Source organism: Rattus norvegicus, chromosome 8 (genome assembly GCF_036323735.1).
Source record: "Rattus norvegicus strain BN/NHsdMcwi chromosome 8, GRCr8, whole genome shotgun sequence".
NCBI classification, from domain to species: Eukaryota; Metazoa; Chordata; class Mammalia; order Rodentia; family Muridae; genus Rattus; species Rattus norvegicus.
The window spans coordinates 51,539,507-51,554,133 of NC_086026.1; positions in this window are offsets into that span (position 1 = coordinate 51,539,507).

Consider the following 14,627-nt stretch of genomic DNA (forward strand, 5'->3'; position numbering starts at 1 on the left):
TGGTAGATAGTCAGCCCACCAGGCTCAGCGCCTCAGCAGTTCCTATATACCTGGAAGGTTCCTGGAGAGTCCCTGGCCTTCAGCCAACAATGGAAGTTTGGAAATACAAGTTCGGGTTTCTGCAAACACACCATCAGCAGCAGAGCAAGCTCAGCTGCAAGCTAAATGGAAGTGATGCTCCCTCTGCTCCCCTCCCCACCCCACCCTACCCCTGGCCCTATTACCAGAAACGCAGCATACACTTCAGGTAGCTTCTTTGATAACAGTTGAGCCAATGAGGGCAGTGAGGCTCTCTGTTCAGTTGTTACTGCTTTGTGGCCGGTTGTCATTAATACCAGCCACCACACTAAGGTAAAGCAAATCTGTGCAAAACTAGACAGAAGTGTGTGTGTGCGTTCCAGAGGTGAGCTTTGGTGAGAGACTTTAGGCTTTGCATTGTTGTAGTGGATCTGTAGTGCAGAGAAAAGAAAAAGAATTTCCCCTCTGAGCTAATTATGTAAATTATTGTGTCCCAACAATTCAAAGTCTGACTAATGCAATTGCCTTTGGTTGACTGGATTTCACATTTAAAAAACATAAACTATTCATAAATAGTGGGAAATGTGGCTCAGGTTTCTTTGTGGGAGTAACTAGGTGCAGCCACACTGGCTGCTTTCTTTTATGTGGCCCTTAACCTCTTGGCTTAGAAGAGGCTTACTCTTACTGACTTCCCAGCCTAGCCAGGTTCTACTATTCCACTTATAACAGCAGTCACTGGGTGTGTACCTTCTGACCTATCATCTTGGTATTAGGAAGAGAAAACTCTTCACATATGAATTTCAAAATAAACAAGAATGGTGAGGTAAAGTGTGTATGTGTGTGCATATTGTGTGTGTGTGTGTGTGTGTGTGTGTGTGTGTGTGTGATGTGGGTGGGTAAGTGTGTGCATGGGGAAGCCAGAAGACAACTTTAAGGAATCAGTTTTTTCCTTCCACCCTCTTTTGAGGCGGGATGTCTCTTATTCCTGTTGCTTCAATGCTGCAAACTCCAGGCTAGCTGGCTGGTGTGTTTTTCAGGGAGGAACAATCCCCAACACCCACATAAAAAGCTAAACATGTTGGTACATAATTGTAATCCCATCCCCAGGGAAGTGGAGACAGGAAGATTGCTGGGGGTTTTCTGTCTAGCCAGCTCTGCCTAATTAGTCTCCAGTCAGTGAGAGACCCTGCCTCACAAAACAAGCTGGGTTATTATAGAAGAATGACATCTGAAGTTGGCCACTGATGTCATATGCACCTTCACACACATACACACAGAGAGAGACACACACAAATACACATATGCCCACACATACATGCACATACACACATATACACACATGCATACATAGACACACATACATACACCTGTGCACGCACACATACACTTGCACATAATCACGTAGAAATATCCACACACATACACACATAGGCACATACACACATATACACACATAGGTATACACAGGCCTACAAACGTACTCACACAGAGATACACATACGTACAAATGATTAAAAATAAAGCTTAACAAATAAATAAAAAATAAACTGGAGTGGGACAGTTGTGGTGAAAACTCTGAAGAGCAAAATGCTGATAACAACGTGGATAGTGAAAGCCACATGGGCGGCATTTCAGATGAAAACATGGATTGTTTGTGGAACTGGAGAAAAGGCTCTCTTAGCAACGCCATGGCAAAGACTTGACCCCTCCCTCGTGGCACTTTTTGAGTGGCCAGGGTTAAAGGCGATGATCTGATTTATCTGACAGGCATTGATACTTTTCTCTATCTTTTTTCATTTTTATTAGTTCTTTGATTACTTTGTACAATATATTTTCATCATACCTGCATCTCCCCAACTCCTCTCTATCTGTTTCCCCTTCCTAAGCTGCCCAACTCTATCCTCTGCATCTCCCCTCAAACCCCTCATGTCAGTTTGTGCTGCCCACATCCTCCTGGATGGGTAGGTAAAGAGGGTGTTCTACCTACCAGAGCCTGTACCCAGAGCCAAAGATATCTGAATCTCTCTCTTCCAGAAACTATCAGTTGCCCAGAGCTCCTTAGCTGTGGAGGGATCTCACACCCACCTCCCCTCTTCACACTGGCTCGAACTTGTGCAGGCTTCGTGCATGCTGTCTTACTGCTGTGAATCCATATTGCAACCCCCTGCTGTGCCCGGGAAGCACTGTTTTCTAATACTCAACTTTGGGCCTTATAATCTTACCGCTTCCTCTTCTTCAAGGATCCTCGAGCCTTGAGAGGAGATATGCTCTACAGGTCTCATTTAGGACTCGAGGTTTCTCGGCCTCCTATTGTCTTCATCTTGACCAGTTGTGGGTTTCTATGTTAATTGATGTCTACTGCAAAGGGACTTTTGTTTTTTTTAGTGAAGGTTGACAGATTCTCAAATCTAGGTCCATGCCACATATCTCGCAGAGATCTTAGGACATCAAAGTGAGGGACTTACAGGCTGCTTTTAGCCATATTTACAGTGAGATTAGAAAGACCAGGAGTTTAGCCAATAAAAAGAGAGGGGGGGGCAAGGAGGTTACAGTTGCTAAAGTCTTAGCAATTATGATGCCTTATGACACCTTGACACACCAGGACAATAGGAGAAATGCCTCAAGGGCTCCTCAGAAACCAGCAAAACAACAACAGATGGATGCCCCACAACGTACTAAGGCAGAAACACAGACAGGTTTCAAAGACTTTCTGCTGTAGACTCATTTCAAAATAGAGCTTCAGAGAGCCCCCTTAGGCTCTGCGGAGTCCATTTTTTATGTTCAGTGATAGCCGTGGACCGAGTGGGGCCGGGAACAAGTTACTCCAGCAGCAGACTTCGGTGTGTCTACTCAATACCAGCTTTGGAGCAGTGGCAGACTGGAAGAGTTAGACTGTCCAGGGCATTTCCAGGAAGCTTTTGAAAATGCTCGAAGGCCAGCCAGTGAGTTGGAGAGCAAAGAGTCCCAGAATGTCTTCGCACAGCAGTGCTATGGGAGTTAAGTGAAGGGATGCTGTCTTGGTGGCTGGAGGAAGACGTGTCAGTAATGTGCAAGGCCTGCCAAAGAAAGCCACCATACAGCATAAGGAGGCGACTCAAGAATTGGCCAAGCTGACAACCAATGTTAACCGTCGCGGGTATCATGCAAACAATACGGAAACACAAGCACACACAGGGACATGCACACAGACACACGAAGGGCTCAACAACTTTTATTGCTTGCCCTTAGCTTTTTCAGTTGCCCGTTCTTAAAAGTTAGATCAGATCTGATTATTTCCTGCATAGCTCTAGTAATCCTTACTCTAAAAATTGTGCTTCCAGGAGCATCTCTTAGAATATCCTCGAATTAGGCCAAAGGTCAGCAGGTGCGGCTTATTCTGTAGACACAAGGCAGTATTTTCACCTATTTATAATAACCTGGAATTCTCATACTCCAATCCCACCTTGCACTAGACATCGTTATCATTAGCCTGGTCTGTACTTAAACTGGGATACTCACCATGAGTTCCCAACATGGACTGGACATCCAGGGTAGCTAATTACTGGGAAGTGAGTATATCAGTAGCTTGGGTGGCTAATTTTCGGGTGATGTCCCTGGATACTATGATACTATCTCAGAACAGACACACACACACACACACACACACACACACACACACATACACACACTCACACACACACAGAATTATGAGGGAGAGGGAGTGTTCATGTGCCCATCCACATCACAGCACATGTGTGGAGGTCAGAGGACAACTTGCAAGACTTGGTTCTTTCCTTCCATCACATGGATTCCAGGGAGAGGACTCAGGTCTTCAGACTTGGCTGCAAGCACCTTTATCCACGGAGCCACCTCAATAGCCATCTCTCAGGCAAACGAGAACTGATGGACTCTAAATGTATCCACGTTTGTCTTAGAAAGCCGTGGAGGCTCTCTCCTCAAACTAGCACATGGCGGTCAGCCAGAAATAGACAGAAATTAGTCACAGTGTGTAAAAATAGGCATTGTAAATGTAGGCTTAGGGGACAGTGTCAGAGAAGAGGTGAGCAGGGTGCTTAGAAGAGCTGGCCACAATGTTATAGGAAGCACGAAAACAACGAAAGTAGTGAGCGCAGCTAGGAAAGAAGGTGTCAAGGGATAACTGGGGCCCCAGAAGCACCTGTTTTTAATGAGTTTGGGGTCCAGTATGTACTGCTTCACGAAGCTTGCTTCTGATTGAGTGTTGTTTCAACTCAGTTCATCTCAACAGGGTATCAGGTGGTATCTCTTGTAGGCCAAAGAGTAGCCTGGGACAGATATTGGTGGATCAGCCCTTTCGGCAATGACCCCTTTATTCTTCTTCGAGAACAGGGAAAGGACAGGATCCAAGGACATCCCAGTGCTGGGCCCTCTTCCTTCAAAGCAAAAGTGAAGAAATGAAACCAACCTGTAATCCAAGAGCTGAGCAGCTAAGCACCAGTCAAGCCTATTCACCAACCGTGTTTCAAAAGATCCCTGTGTGGGCCATCGTGGTTGGCAGAGACCACACAAGGCAGGGATGCGAGACACAGCTCCACATTGCCGCCTGTGGCAGCCTGAGGACTTTTGTTCAGAGACTTCTACTCAAGTGAAGCTGGGGTCTTCAACTTTTCCACGGGACAGAATCTCTGTCTGAAGCGACACTGAAGTTTGTTAGAAGCTCTTAGGCCTGAGGAGATGAGGTGGCTCCACTGGGTAAAGGGTTGCCCTGCAAGCATCAGAACCTGAGTGTGACACCCCCCCTCCCCTGCCGCCCCAACACCCATAGGAAATCCAGTTGGGTGAGTGTGGAACCCCAGGGCTAAGGGGTGGAGAGCAGTGGATAGCAGTGTGCTGATTGGCAAGCTGGTCTGGCTGAAACAATGAGATCAGGGGTCAATGAGAGGTCTCACTTTAAAAAGTAAGGTAGAAAGTTACAAAGGCGTCCCGATGTCAACCTCTGGGTTCCACATGTGACTACATGCCTGAGCACAGCTGCAATCACATGTGTACTCCCACAGAGGGAGTGAGAGGGAATAGAGTAGACTCCTCATGGAAGGTAGCCCCAGATGGCCTCTACCTGGTGACTTCTATGCCTTTATCCCCTTCAAGCATTTGCCCACTAGCTTGTGCCATCATAGCCTCTAGGACAGTGGTCCTCAACTTTCCTAATGTTGCGGCCCTTTAATACAGTTCCTCACACTGTGGTGACCCCAACCATAGAGTTATTTTCATTACTTCATAACTATATCTTTGCTACTCTTAGGAATCATAATGTAAATATCTGATTCCTGATGATCATAGGAGAACCCCTCCACCACTAAAGGACTGAGACCCATGGGTGAAGAACCGCCACTCTAGACTCTAGAGTTTTTGTGAGAGCTGTACAATAAAATGTATTTTGGGGATTAGCTCCTTATCAGATAGATAATCTGAAAGATTTTCTTCCAGTTCTCATCCTGAACTCCACATTTTCTTTATCTCTTCCTTTGCTGTTCAGAAGGTATTGTCCCATTTGATTATTTTTACTCATACTGTTCTTTTGGTAACTTAATCAAAAAGTCTTACCCAAAACCAGTGTTTTCTTCTGGAAAGTTTATGGTTTCAGTGAAGCAACGGAGAGAATGCCGTCTTGTCCTGATCTCTCCTGGTCTCCATTTTGTGTCTGCTTAGGCACTTTTTAGCCCAGAGTCCCCTGAACAATCTTGGCAACAATTCAAGAAATTTTCATGGCCTTGACCAAGGCCCAGATGGATAACCCAAACAGCTGATGTGTTCTGAGAAAACAGTTGTCACCTACACCTGAAAATGATGTCATTGCGGCTCTTGCTCACAGAAGTCCTGCACCCTTGAGCTCCAATGTCGAGGGCTCTTCCAAGGAATTAACCTGCTCACTATCTCTGGCTAATAAATGACTCTTTTTTTTTATTTTATTAACTTGAGTATTTCTTATATACATTCCGAGTGTTATTCCCTTTCCCGGTTTCCGGGCAAACATCCCCCTCCCCCCTCCCCTTCCTTATGGGTGTTCCCCTCCCAACCCTCCCCCCATTGCCGCCCTCCCCCCATAGACTAGTTCACTGGGGGTTCAGTCTTAGCAGGACCCAGGGCTTCCCCTTCCACTGGTGCTCTTACTAGGATATTCATTGCTACCTATGAGGTCAGAGTCCAGGGTCAGTCCATGTATAGTCTTTAGGTAGTGGCTTAGTCCCTGGAAGCTCTGGTAATAAATGACTCTTGCTTAGCCTTATGTGGAGTGGTGCTCTGTAAGTTTCTTCCCTGGACTGTAACGTCAGGTCTTTCAGTTTTAAGTCCTTTATCCATTTGAGTCCATTCTCTGTGTGTTGTATAGTAAAAGCCAGATTTCATCCTCTGCATGCAGAGATCTACTTTTCTCCTTATTCTTCAATAGAATACCAACCTACGAGGGGTAGGGAAACATGAACTTGGGAGGAGTAGATGGGGAGCTGGGGAGAGAATTGGATTGGGTGGAAAGGAATGGAGGGTGGACTTGGTCTAAACACATTTTACGCGTGTACAGAATTATCACTGTCTCTTTGGGTGGTATGCCAGTTTGAGCCAGGTTAACACCTGTAGTCAGCCACACTGATTACCAAACTTGAAAGGATGCCTAATGAACTTGAGCAAGTGCCATATCAGTGACTTGGGTGGCTTCCACAAAGATATTTCTCATTTATGAGAACATATTCTTTGTCTCCTTGGATAGCAGAGTAGGCCATGAGTTACAAATCAGAAATAAATCCTTACTGGTCATATAAATGCCAGTTGAATGTGTAAAAATGGCAAGGGAGTTTACACCAGTGTAGAGCCCACTCTTGATATTAAGAACCAGAATGTGGATTCTACCTGGTCAATCACATCAGAGCACATTGATCCTGCTTGTTGGGGGAAGGATGAGAGAGGCAGCCTGATAGATGGGACCAGGATATAGAAAGGGCAAATACTCCAATTGACTTGTTCAGTATCCAACATTCTGGAACTGCTCTGTATTTTAGGACATGGGTTTTGAATGCTCTAGGCACAGCAAGCAGAGAGCACTGTGTTCACTTAGCAGGGGAGGTTGGATCTCCCTCTGTTAGGCATTTAATTAGACAAAGCCAGGGCATGCTGGTTGGCCCCCAAGCTAGAGTCATCTAGGAAGAGCTTAACTTAATTGAGAAAATGCCTCCATCAGTCTGGCCTGTAGGCAAGTTATTGGAGGGATTTTCTTGATTACAGACTGATGTAGGGGGCAGCTCGTTGTGGGCAGTGCCATTCCTGGGCAAATGGTCCTGAGCTGTATGAGGAGACAGACTGAGGAAGCCAAGAGTCAGCCTGTAAGCAGCACTCCATGGAGGGCGCTTAAGTTTCTGTCTTGGCTTCCCTCAGTGATGGATTATGATCAGGACGTGTAAGGCAGATAAACTTTCTCCCCCAATTGATTTTGGAAAACCAGTACTAGAAAACAAACTCAGACATAGGCCACACCTTTTTTTTTTTTAAAGGGAAATCTTAGCTTCCCAGTCAGTACCAGCTTAATTCCTCAATGTCTCATGACTCAAATATGTATTGTCTTCCGAAATTGGGTCTTCTGAACAAGTTCTGAAGGGCAACCAAGAACAATGGTTATAGTCTGTGATGTTGAGGCTCTATGTGATCTCACTTTTTAACAACTCCAAGCTGGTTAACAATCCCTGGTTGCTGGGCTTTAATTTGTTAGTCTAGAGTATCTAGGAGAGATATTGTGCTTCCCCCATTATAAGGTCATTGTATTTAAATTCTAAAAATATTTAAGTCATGTGGAAACCTACTACTGCAGAACCTTCCTGAAATATATACACATGCACATATACAAGCATTTACATGGAAGCCACCCAACTTCTATAAAATATGCCGTTAGAAATAGCTTTGCCACTAGGGTTTATAACCTATATCTCACTGGAGAAGACCTCAGATGATAAACTCACCCATGTGTCCCTGGGTTAGTTCTTGTACATGTCCCTGTGACATCACCCTTGACAGAAGCTATTGAAAGGAGGAGAGAACCGTTTGGCTAATGGCTTAAGGGGATGTGACAGTCCATCAGTTGGTGGAAAGAGCAGTTGTGGTTCCATCTATAGCAGTGGGAACTTCAGACAGCCTGTTCTGCCTCAGTATTTCGGGAAGCACAGAGAGCTCAGGCTGGAACAATGGATCAGGCTATAAATTTTAAGTCCCACCTACCACTCCCACTCCTTGCTCACTTCCTCTAGCTGTCTTCTACCTTCTAAAGGCTTTACAGCCTTCCTACCGTTGTGTAACAGACTTTTCCCAGGGAAGTGCAACTCTCTCTCTCTCTCTCTCTCTCTCTCTCTCTCTCTCTCTCTCTGTGTGTGTCACACACACACACACACACACACACACACACACACACACACACACACACACTCTTATTCATTCCAGATAGGGAATGGATGACAAACCAAAGTATGAACACCACCAAATCTGTCTTGATGAAGCACTGAGTTTTAATGGGGTTGATAGCGGGTGAAGGGTTACTTCAGGAACAGAAATGACTCAAAGACAACTGTATTCACAAAAGCACAACCAAGCAGCCCGTCAGAGCTGGGAACCGGAGCACATTGCTCAGCCTGCAGGCAGCTCAACAGGTTGGAGAGTGTCTTTTCCAGATGCCTCATTTGGTTTGAGCCTCTTCCAGATAGCTCAACTGGCCCTTGTTTCCTCCAGGCAGTTTGGCTGGTCTCTTCTTCCAGGTGCTTTGGCTCGTTTGAGATTGACTCTCAGCAGTCTGTTCCATTTACACTCTTTAGGATGCAGGGACCTGAGTCAATCTGCTCAGTTTCAAGGGCTTCCTGAAGCTATTGTGGGTTGCTCCCTTCCTGTCTTAACAGAGCCTCCCTGCAAGATGAAATGCCACCCTCTGAACACCCAGTCGTTTCACCCCACTGTCAGCATCCTGTCCTATACAGTCTGTGTCCTAAGAAAATTTCCTCCAAGGTAGAGGGCTTTATCCTTGGAGAAAACTGCTACTCAACACTCACATCATAACTAATCGTCAAGTTCTCAGCACTGAGGAGATGTATTTGCCCCTGGGGGACAAAGAGCAAGAAGAGGAGGCAAGGACAGGAGATAGAAACAAGGAAGAAGAGGGGAAGGGCTATTTGGGGGGAGTGGGAAGGAGGAGGAGGAAGGACTGCTTCTGGATAGCAAGGACACAGATGGGGCCCATGAGCCAATGGCGGTTTATAAAGGTAAAGGGGAGAACCCGTGTTAGGATGAGGTATTTAATTTCAATTGGGCAGGTTAGTTAGGTGATCTGAAGGGAAATTTTGACTGCTGGACTTTAGTACTTTGATATCTGGACCTTGGTCATTAGCCTCAGGAAGAGGAAGTGGCCAAATAAGGGAACAGACCTTGGTGGCTATCTCTAGGGATGTTATCTAATGGTTTCTTATAGCAAGGCAGAGGGGATGGGAGAGAAAGGCAAGGCCTGCCAGAGCCTGTTTGTCATGCGTTCTCACCTCTTTGTTTTATTATCGGTTGACAGAGTGTTGGGAGTTGTTCTCTCTGAGCCCTCCCCGATGATATTAGAGCAGTGTTATTTGGGGGCCCAAGGAAGTTGGGTTGGGAAGAACAAGCTGCTTCTGTTGCTACTCAGGAAGAGAGAGAGCTGGGTTCACTCTGGGGAAGCAGTGAGGGTTGAAAGCATCAGAACTTTGTTAAGCTGATTAAGTGTAACGTTATTTGCACTAAATGTTTTTTGTTTTGTTTTGTTTGCTTTTTTTGTTTTGTTTTGTTTTTGCCAAATAAGATTAAATATACTGAATATCTAACAGGAAGTGTCCCGTTCAGTTCTCAGGAAGAGACTGATCCTTTCGGGGTCCCTGTCTGAAAGGGGAGGAGGAGGACTCTGCAACCCCAGGAGAATGTGCAAATTCTGAATGTAAACCCAAACAGGGTGTAAAGGCTTATTGTTCAAGCAGAGATTGCCTTTTTTATGGCACTAGTTTGTGTGAGATGCTGTGTTTTTAAAGTCCTCTTGTGTTTCTTCTGGTTATTTTCCCCCATTAAAAAACCAGTAGATTGTTATAAGTTAAAAAAAAAAAAGATTCAGGACTGAAAAGTGGCTGGTGGTGTCCAAGGTAATGGGGAGGGAGGTTATCAAGGGTTAGAGACTTAAGGGTGTAGAGAGACAAGAACAACATTGAAGAAGGGAAGGTCCTGAACTGGGTGGGAGATCCCAAGAGAGTTCCTTCCTTCCTTCCTTCCTTCCTTCCTTCCTTCCTTCCTTCCTTAAATATTGTTCATCATTTTTTTATAATCCAGTCTTTATCCCCCTTCTGGTCCATCCTCCCATGGTTCCTCATCCCATCCCTCCCCTACACCCCATCTCTAAGAGGATGTCCCTACCCCACCAGGCCTCCCCACTCCCTGGGGGCTCAACTCTCTTGAGGATTAGGTGCTTCTTCTCTCACTGAGGCCAGAGCAGGCTGTCCTCTGCTGTATATGTGTTAGGACATAAGTGGGCCTCCCTGTAGGAGGTTAAGTTTAGCCTTTATGTCTGACTAGGACTGGGCAAAAAAGTAGGTCCTAAGGAGTTGTTGGCCATCTAAGGTCTTAGGGCCAGTGCAAGGGATTTTCAGGCTTGTCTTGAAGTACCTTATGAAAATGTATTGGTTTAAGGGCTGCTCCCCTCAGGGCAGAAAGGAGACATGTAATAAAACAGTTAGCCTAGCAGACCGCAGTGCAGTTGTAATCCCAGTGAGGACCTGTGTCAGGGACTGCCGGGACCCCTGCAGGATAGTTTCTGTCCCTTTGGCGCATTTGGTCTGCATGGTCACATGTCTGCATTCTCCTAGACAGGTCTGTGTTCCTCAGGTGGAAGATTATTAAAGGATCTTATAAAGGTCATGGAAGGTAAGTCACAGGTCTGGGCTAGTTAGATATTGGAATTGATTGATGAAGGTGTGAGGTCTGAGGTAAAAGAACCTCAACATTCTTTTCAATCTGGCCGTGTTCACCAAGAGAGGAAGGGACATAACCTTGGATAGGACCTTCCATAGCTGCTACTTCTCTGAGGAGTAAGACCAGGGCAGGGGCTAAGAGCCTTGTGAGAATGGGAAACAGGAGGGGGACTTATTGGAGTTTCTGTTTCAGGAGTGGAAGAGGTGGGGATGATGAGCTGAGGACTAAAGAGAAAGTGGGATGTGGGCTGGAGAGCAGGAGGCGGGCAGGGTGAGGGGAAAGGGAAAAGCAGAGGTGTAAAGGGTCTCTTTCCAAACTTGTAAAAGTCCTAGATAATATGAGGAGACAGAAAGCTGTCAGGCAGCTATTTAGACTGATTACCAAGTGGATAGAGAGGCCAAGTGTGGGTACCAGTGGGAAACTTTCAGAGAGCTCATGTTTGAGAGTTATAGCCCGCTGAGGCTCGGAAAGAGACGTGCCAGAGGCAAGTGAGTCTGAAAGGAGAGAGCAGAACCCACCAGGCTTGCTGGTCAGTGGGTTAAGGTCAAAAGGCCAGGCATCCCCATGTATCTCAAGAGATCAAAAGATGAGATCTCTGAAGCAGAGGAGTTGTTACCCAGTCTCTGTCACCAAGAGAGAGAGAGAGAGAGAGAGAGAGAGAGAGAGAGGGAGGGAGAGAGAGACCCGAGTGGGTCCCATGTGAGAAAAAAACATGTCAGAGAACAATACCTAGGGCTTGATTTTAATATGCTTTGCAAAACTTAGTTAAATCTCTCTCTCTCTCTCTCTCTCTCTCTCTCTCTCTCTCTCTCTCTCTCACACACACACACACACACACACACACACAGACAGAGACACACAGACAAAGACACACAGACGCACACACACCCATACACAGACCCACACACACACACACACACAGACACACAGACACACAGAGTCACGTATCATACACGGTAAGTGAATTTTCAGAATAGCTGTTAATTTATAATTCATCATGGCTGTTGATCCATGGGCAAAGGAGTATCAGATGAGAGGGTGTTACTCTGGCTTCAAGGATTTATTTGGTTATATTCTGTTCCTTAAGCTTGGAGATACAGAGATTTTCACCTAGGCAGGTAGTTCAGTAGTAGAACATTTACCAGGCATTCGAGAAGCCTGGACTTTGACCCCCAAACCAATAAAAAAAAAAAAAAGACGAACAAACACAAAACAACCCAAACCACACCAAAATCGCCTTGCCTCAGAGATGGGGCTGTAGCTTGGTTGTAGAATGCTTGCCGAGCATAAACAAACCTCTGGATTTGATCTCCAGCACAAAGTAAACAGGGCTTGCTGGCTTAGCAGAGGCAGTAAGATCAAAAGTTCAAGGTCATCCTTGACTACATGAGTTTGAGGTCATCCCAGGATGTATAAAACCCCAATCTAAAAAAGAAATAACCCCAAATAAACAAGAAGCCAAGCACCTCACCCATGCAGGCATTTGTTTTCATGGGCACTGTTTCAATACATCGGTACCTTTTACTCATCATTGTATATCAGTGACATTTTGATTATTTCAGAAATTCAAGGTTAAATATTATTTAAAAAATAAGTAGTCTAAATCTCAGACAGAAAGACTTCGTTATGAAACTGGTGCTTTTTTTCTCGGAAAACGACATATCAAATGGGTCCATCTGGTGGTGACTCAGAGAATCTCCGGTGTGCCTGGCTGTAAGGCTTCTCCGAAGATTCCATACAGAAGCAGCAGTAACAATCCTCCCCTCCCGGCATCAAGTGAATAATGGTTTTTCAGAAGCATGGTAAAACTCTTCACTTCATCCGCAACCTGTTGAAACACTGAAAAATCAACTCCCTGAAACTCCAAGAGCCTGGAAAGCCTTTGATTTCCTCTATCCTCCCTTTTCCCAGAAGGGTTTTCCTCACCCTTTAGGTGCCGCAGCGCTTGCCTCCGGTATCCCGTCTTCCGGGTAGAGGGATGGATAGCTCCTACCTACACATTCCTTCTTCCGGACTTGGATGCTGTTGCCACCTCCACGGCCAATCCTGGGGTGTGCCCACGAGGTTACCCGAGGGTCAGGTCACTCTGTGTGCGCACCTTATTGAAATAAACAAAGGAGGTGCAGTGTTCCCACGCGGGCACAGTAGATCCCAACTTTCCATCGTTTCTTTGATGAATTCTTTACAGAATGAAGGCTCCTGCACCTTAATAATTAGGAACACAGGCCGGCCATAGAGTACGGCAGTCCACAGCTGTCATCTTTAGCCTGTGGGAATAACCGCAGTTCAAGGTCATCCTTGGCTATATTAGAGGGTTTGAGCACAGCTACATCTGACCAAGTTTCAGAAAAGAATCAAACCACCAAGAACAAATGGGTTAGGCTTTGGTACCAACCCCTGAGCTCAAGCCCCACCTCCACATTTATTAACATTGTAACCTTGTGTCAGTCAGCCTCACTCTCTAGTCTCCAGCTTCCCCACTTGTAAAATAAGGGTTGTAATTTATTAATCTCATATGGTTATTATGAAGATGGAGTGACTGTTAGATATCACGTAATTAGAAGAAAAAAAAAAGCCAAGGATATAACAGGCATGCAATAAAGGTTAGCTATTACTGTTCTGTTTGCAAATTTTGAAAACATTAAAAGTTTTATATGGTGTTAGTTTGGGGGGGATGGCAACCCAGGTCTTTTCTGTGTTAAGAAGTTTAAAAAAAAAATCAACTTCCTGCAATTCTGTGAGCCTGGAAAGGCTTTGATTCCCACTATTCCCACCTCTCTTGGAAATACAGGTGTGCACCATCCCACTGGACACTTTTTGCTTAATGGTGGGAGAAGTGCAGGGGTAGGTGCTAACTTTACCGTCTTGTTAGTTCACCCGACCTTCTATAATGTGATTGTCATATGTCGGCTTGCATTTCTGATGTTTGTGTAAGTTATCTGGTCCTACCATGTAACTGAATACGCAAGCCCCCAACCCCGCAATTCATCCTACCCCACGGAGCTTAGCCCGTCCTAAGAGTGCTTCCCAGCATCTGGTTTTTACTTCTATCCCACCTAACTCTTGAGTCCCTATTTTCCTGCGACTTTGGGATCACACTTTAAATGCACTAATTCTTCAACTTCAACTAGGAAACAGAGAATGAGGACAAACTGGGAAATGTGCCTCGGCATGTGTATGTGTGTGTGTGTGTGTGTGTGTGTGTGTGTGTGTGTGTGTGTTTAAATCATACCTGTAATTTTAAAACTTATTTCTTGCCAATAACCGGTGTTTCCAAATTTGAATAGACCACCTCCATGTCCCACTTCTGAGTTTTCTAGAAGCCTGGCTGAGCTGAGCCTTCCTGGTTTTAGCCTTGTCCTCTCCTACAGGTCTTGACCTGCACAAAAAATCTACAGTTGCTTTGCAATTTAGCACCCCAAGTGATTCACACCCCTCTTCCCAAGAAAGAGACTTCTGTCCAAGGTGAGAATCCTGTTTGGTTAGTTTGAAATCTCAGGCCACCTTGGCTGACATCAAAAGGAAACTGGTGTTCTTGACAGCGCAGTGCCATTTGGGCTCAAGCCAGTACGGTGGATTTCAGCTCCCCCTGAATTTCAGATCGGCTGCTGCTGCCTGTGAGGTGTGAGGTCTCCGCCTCCATATCCGAC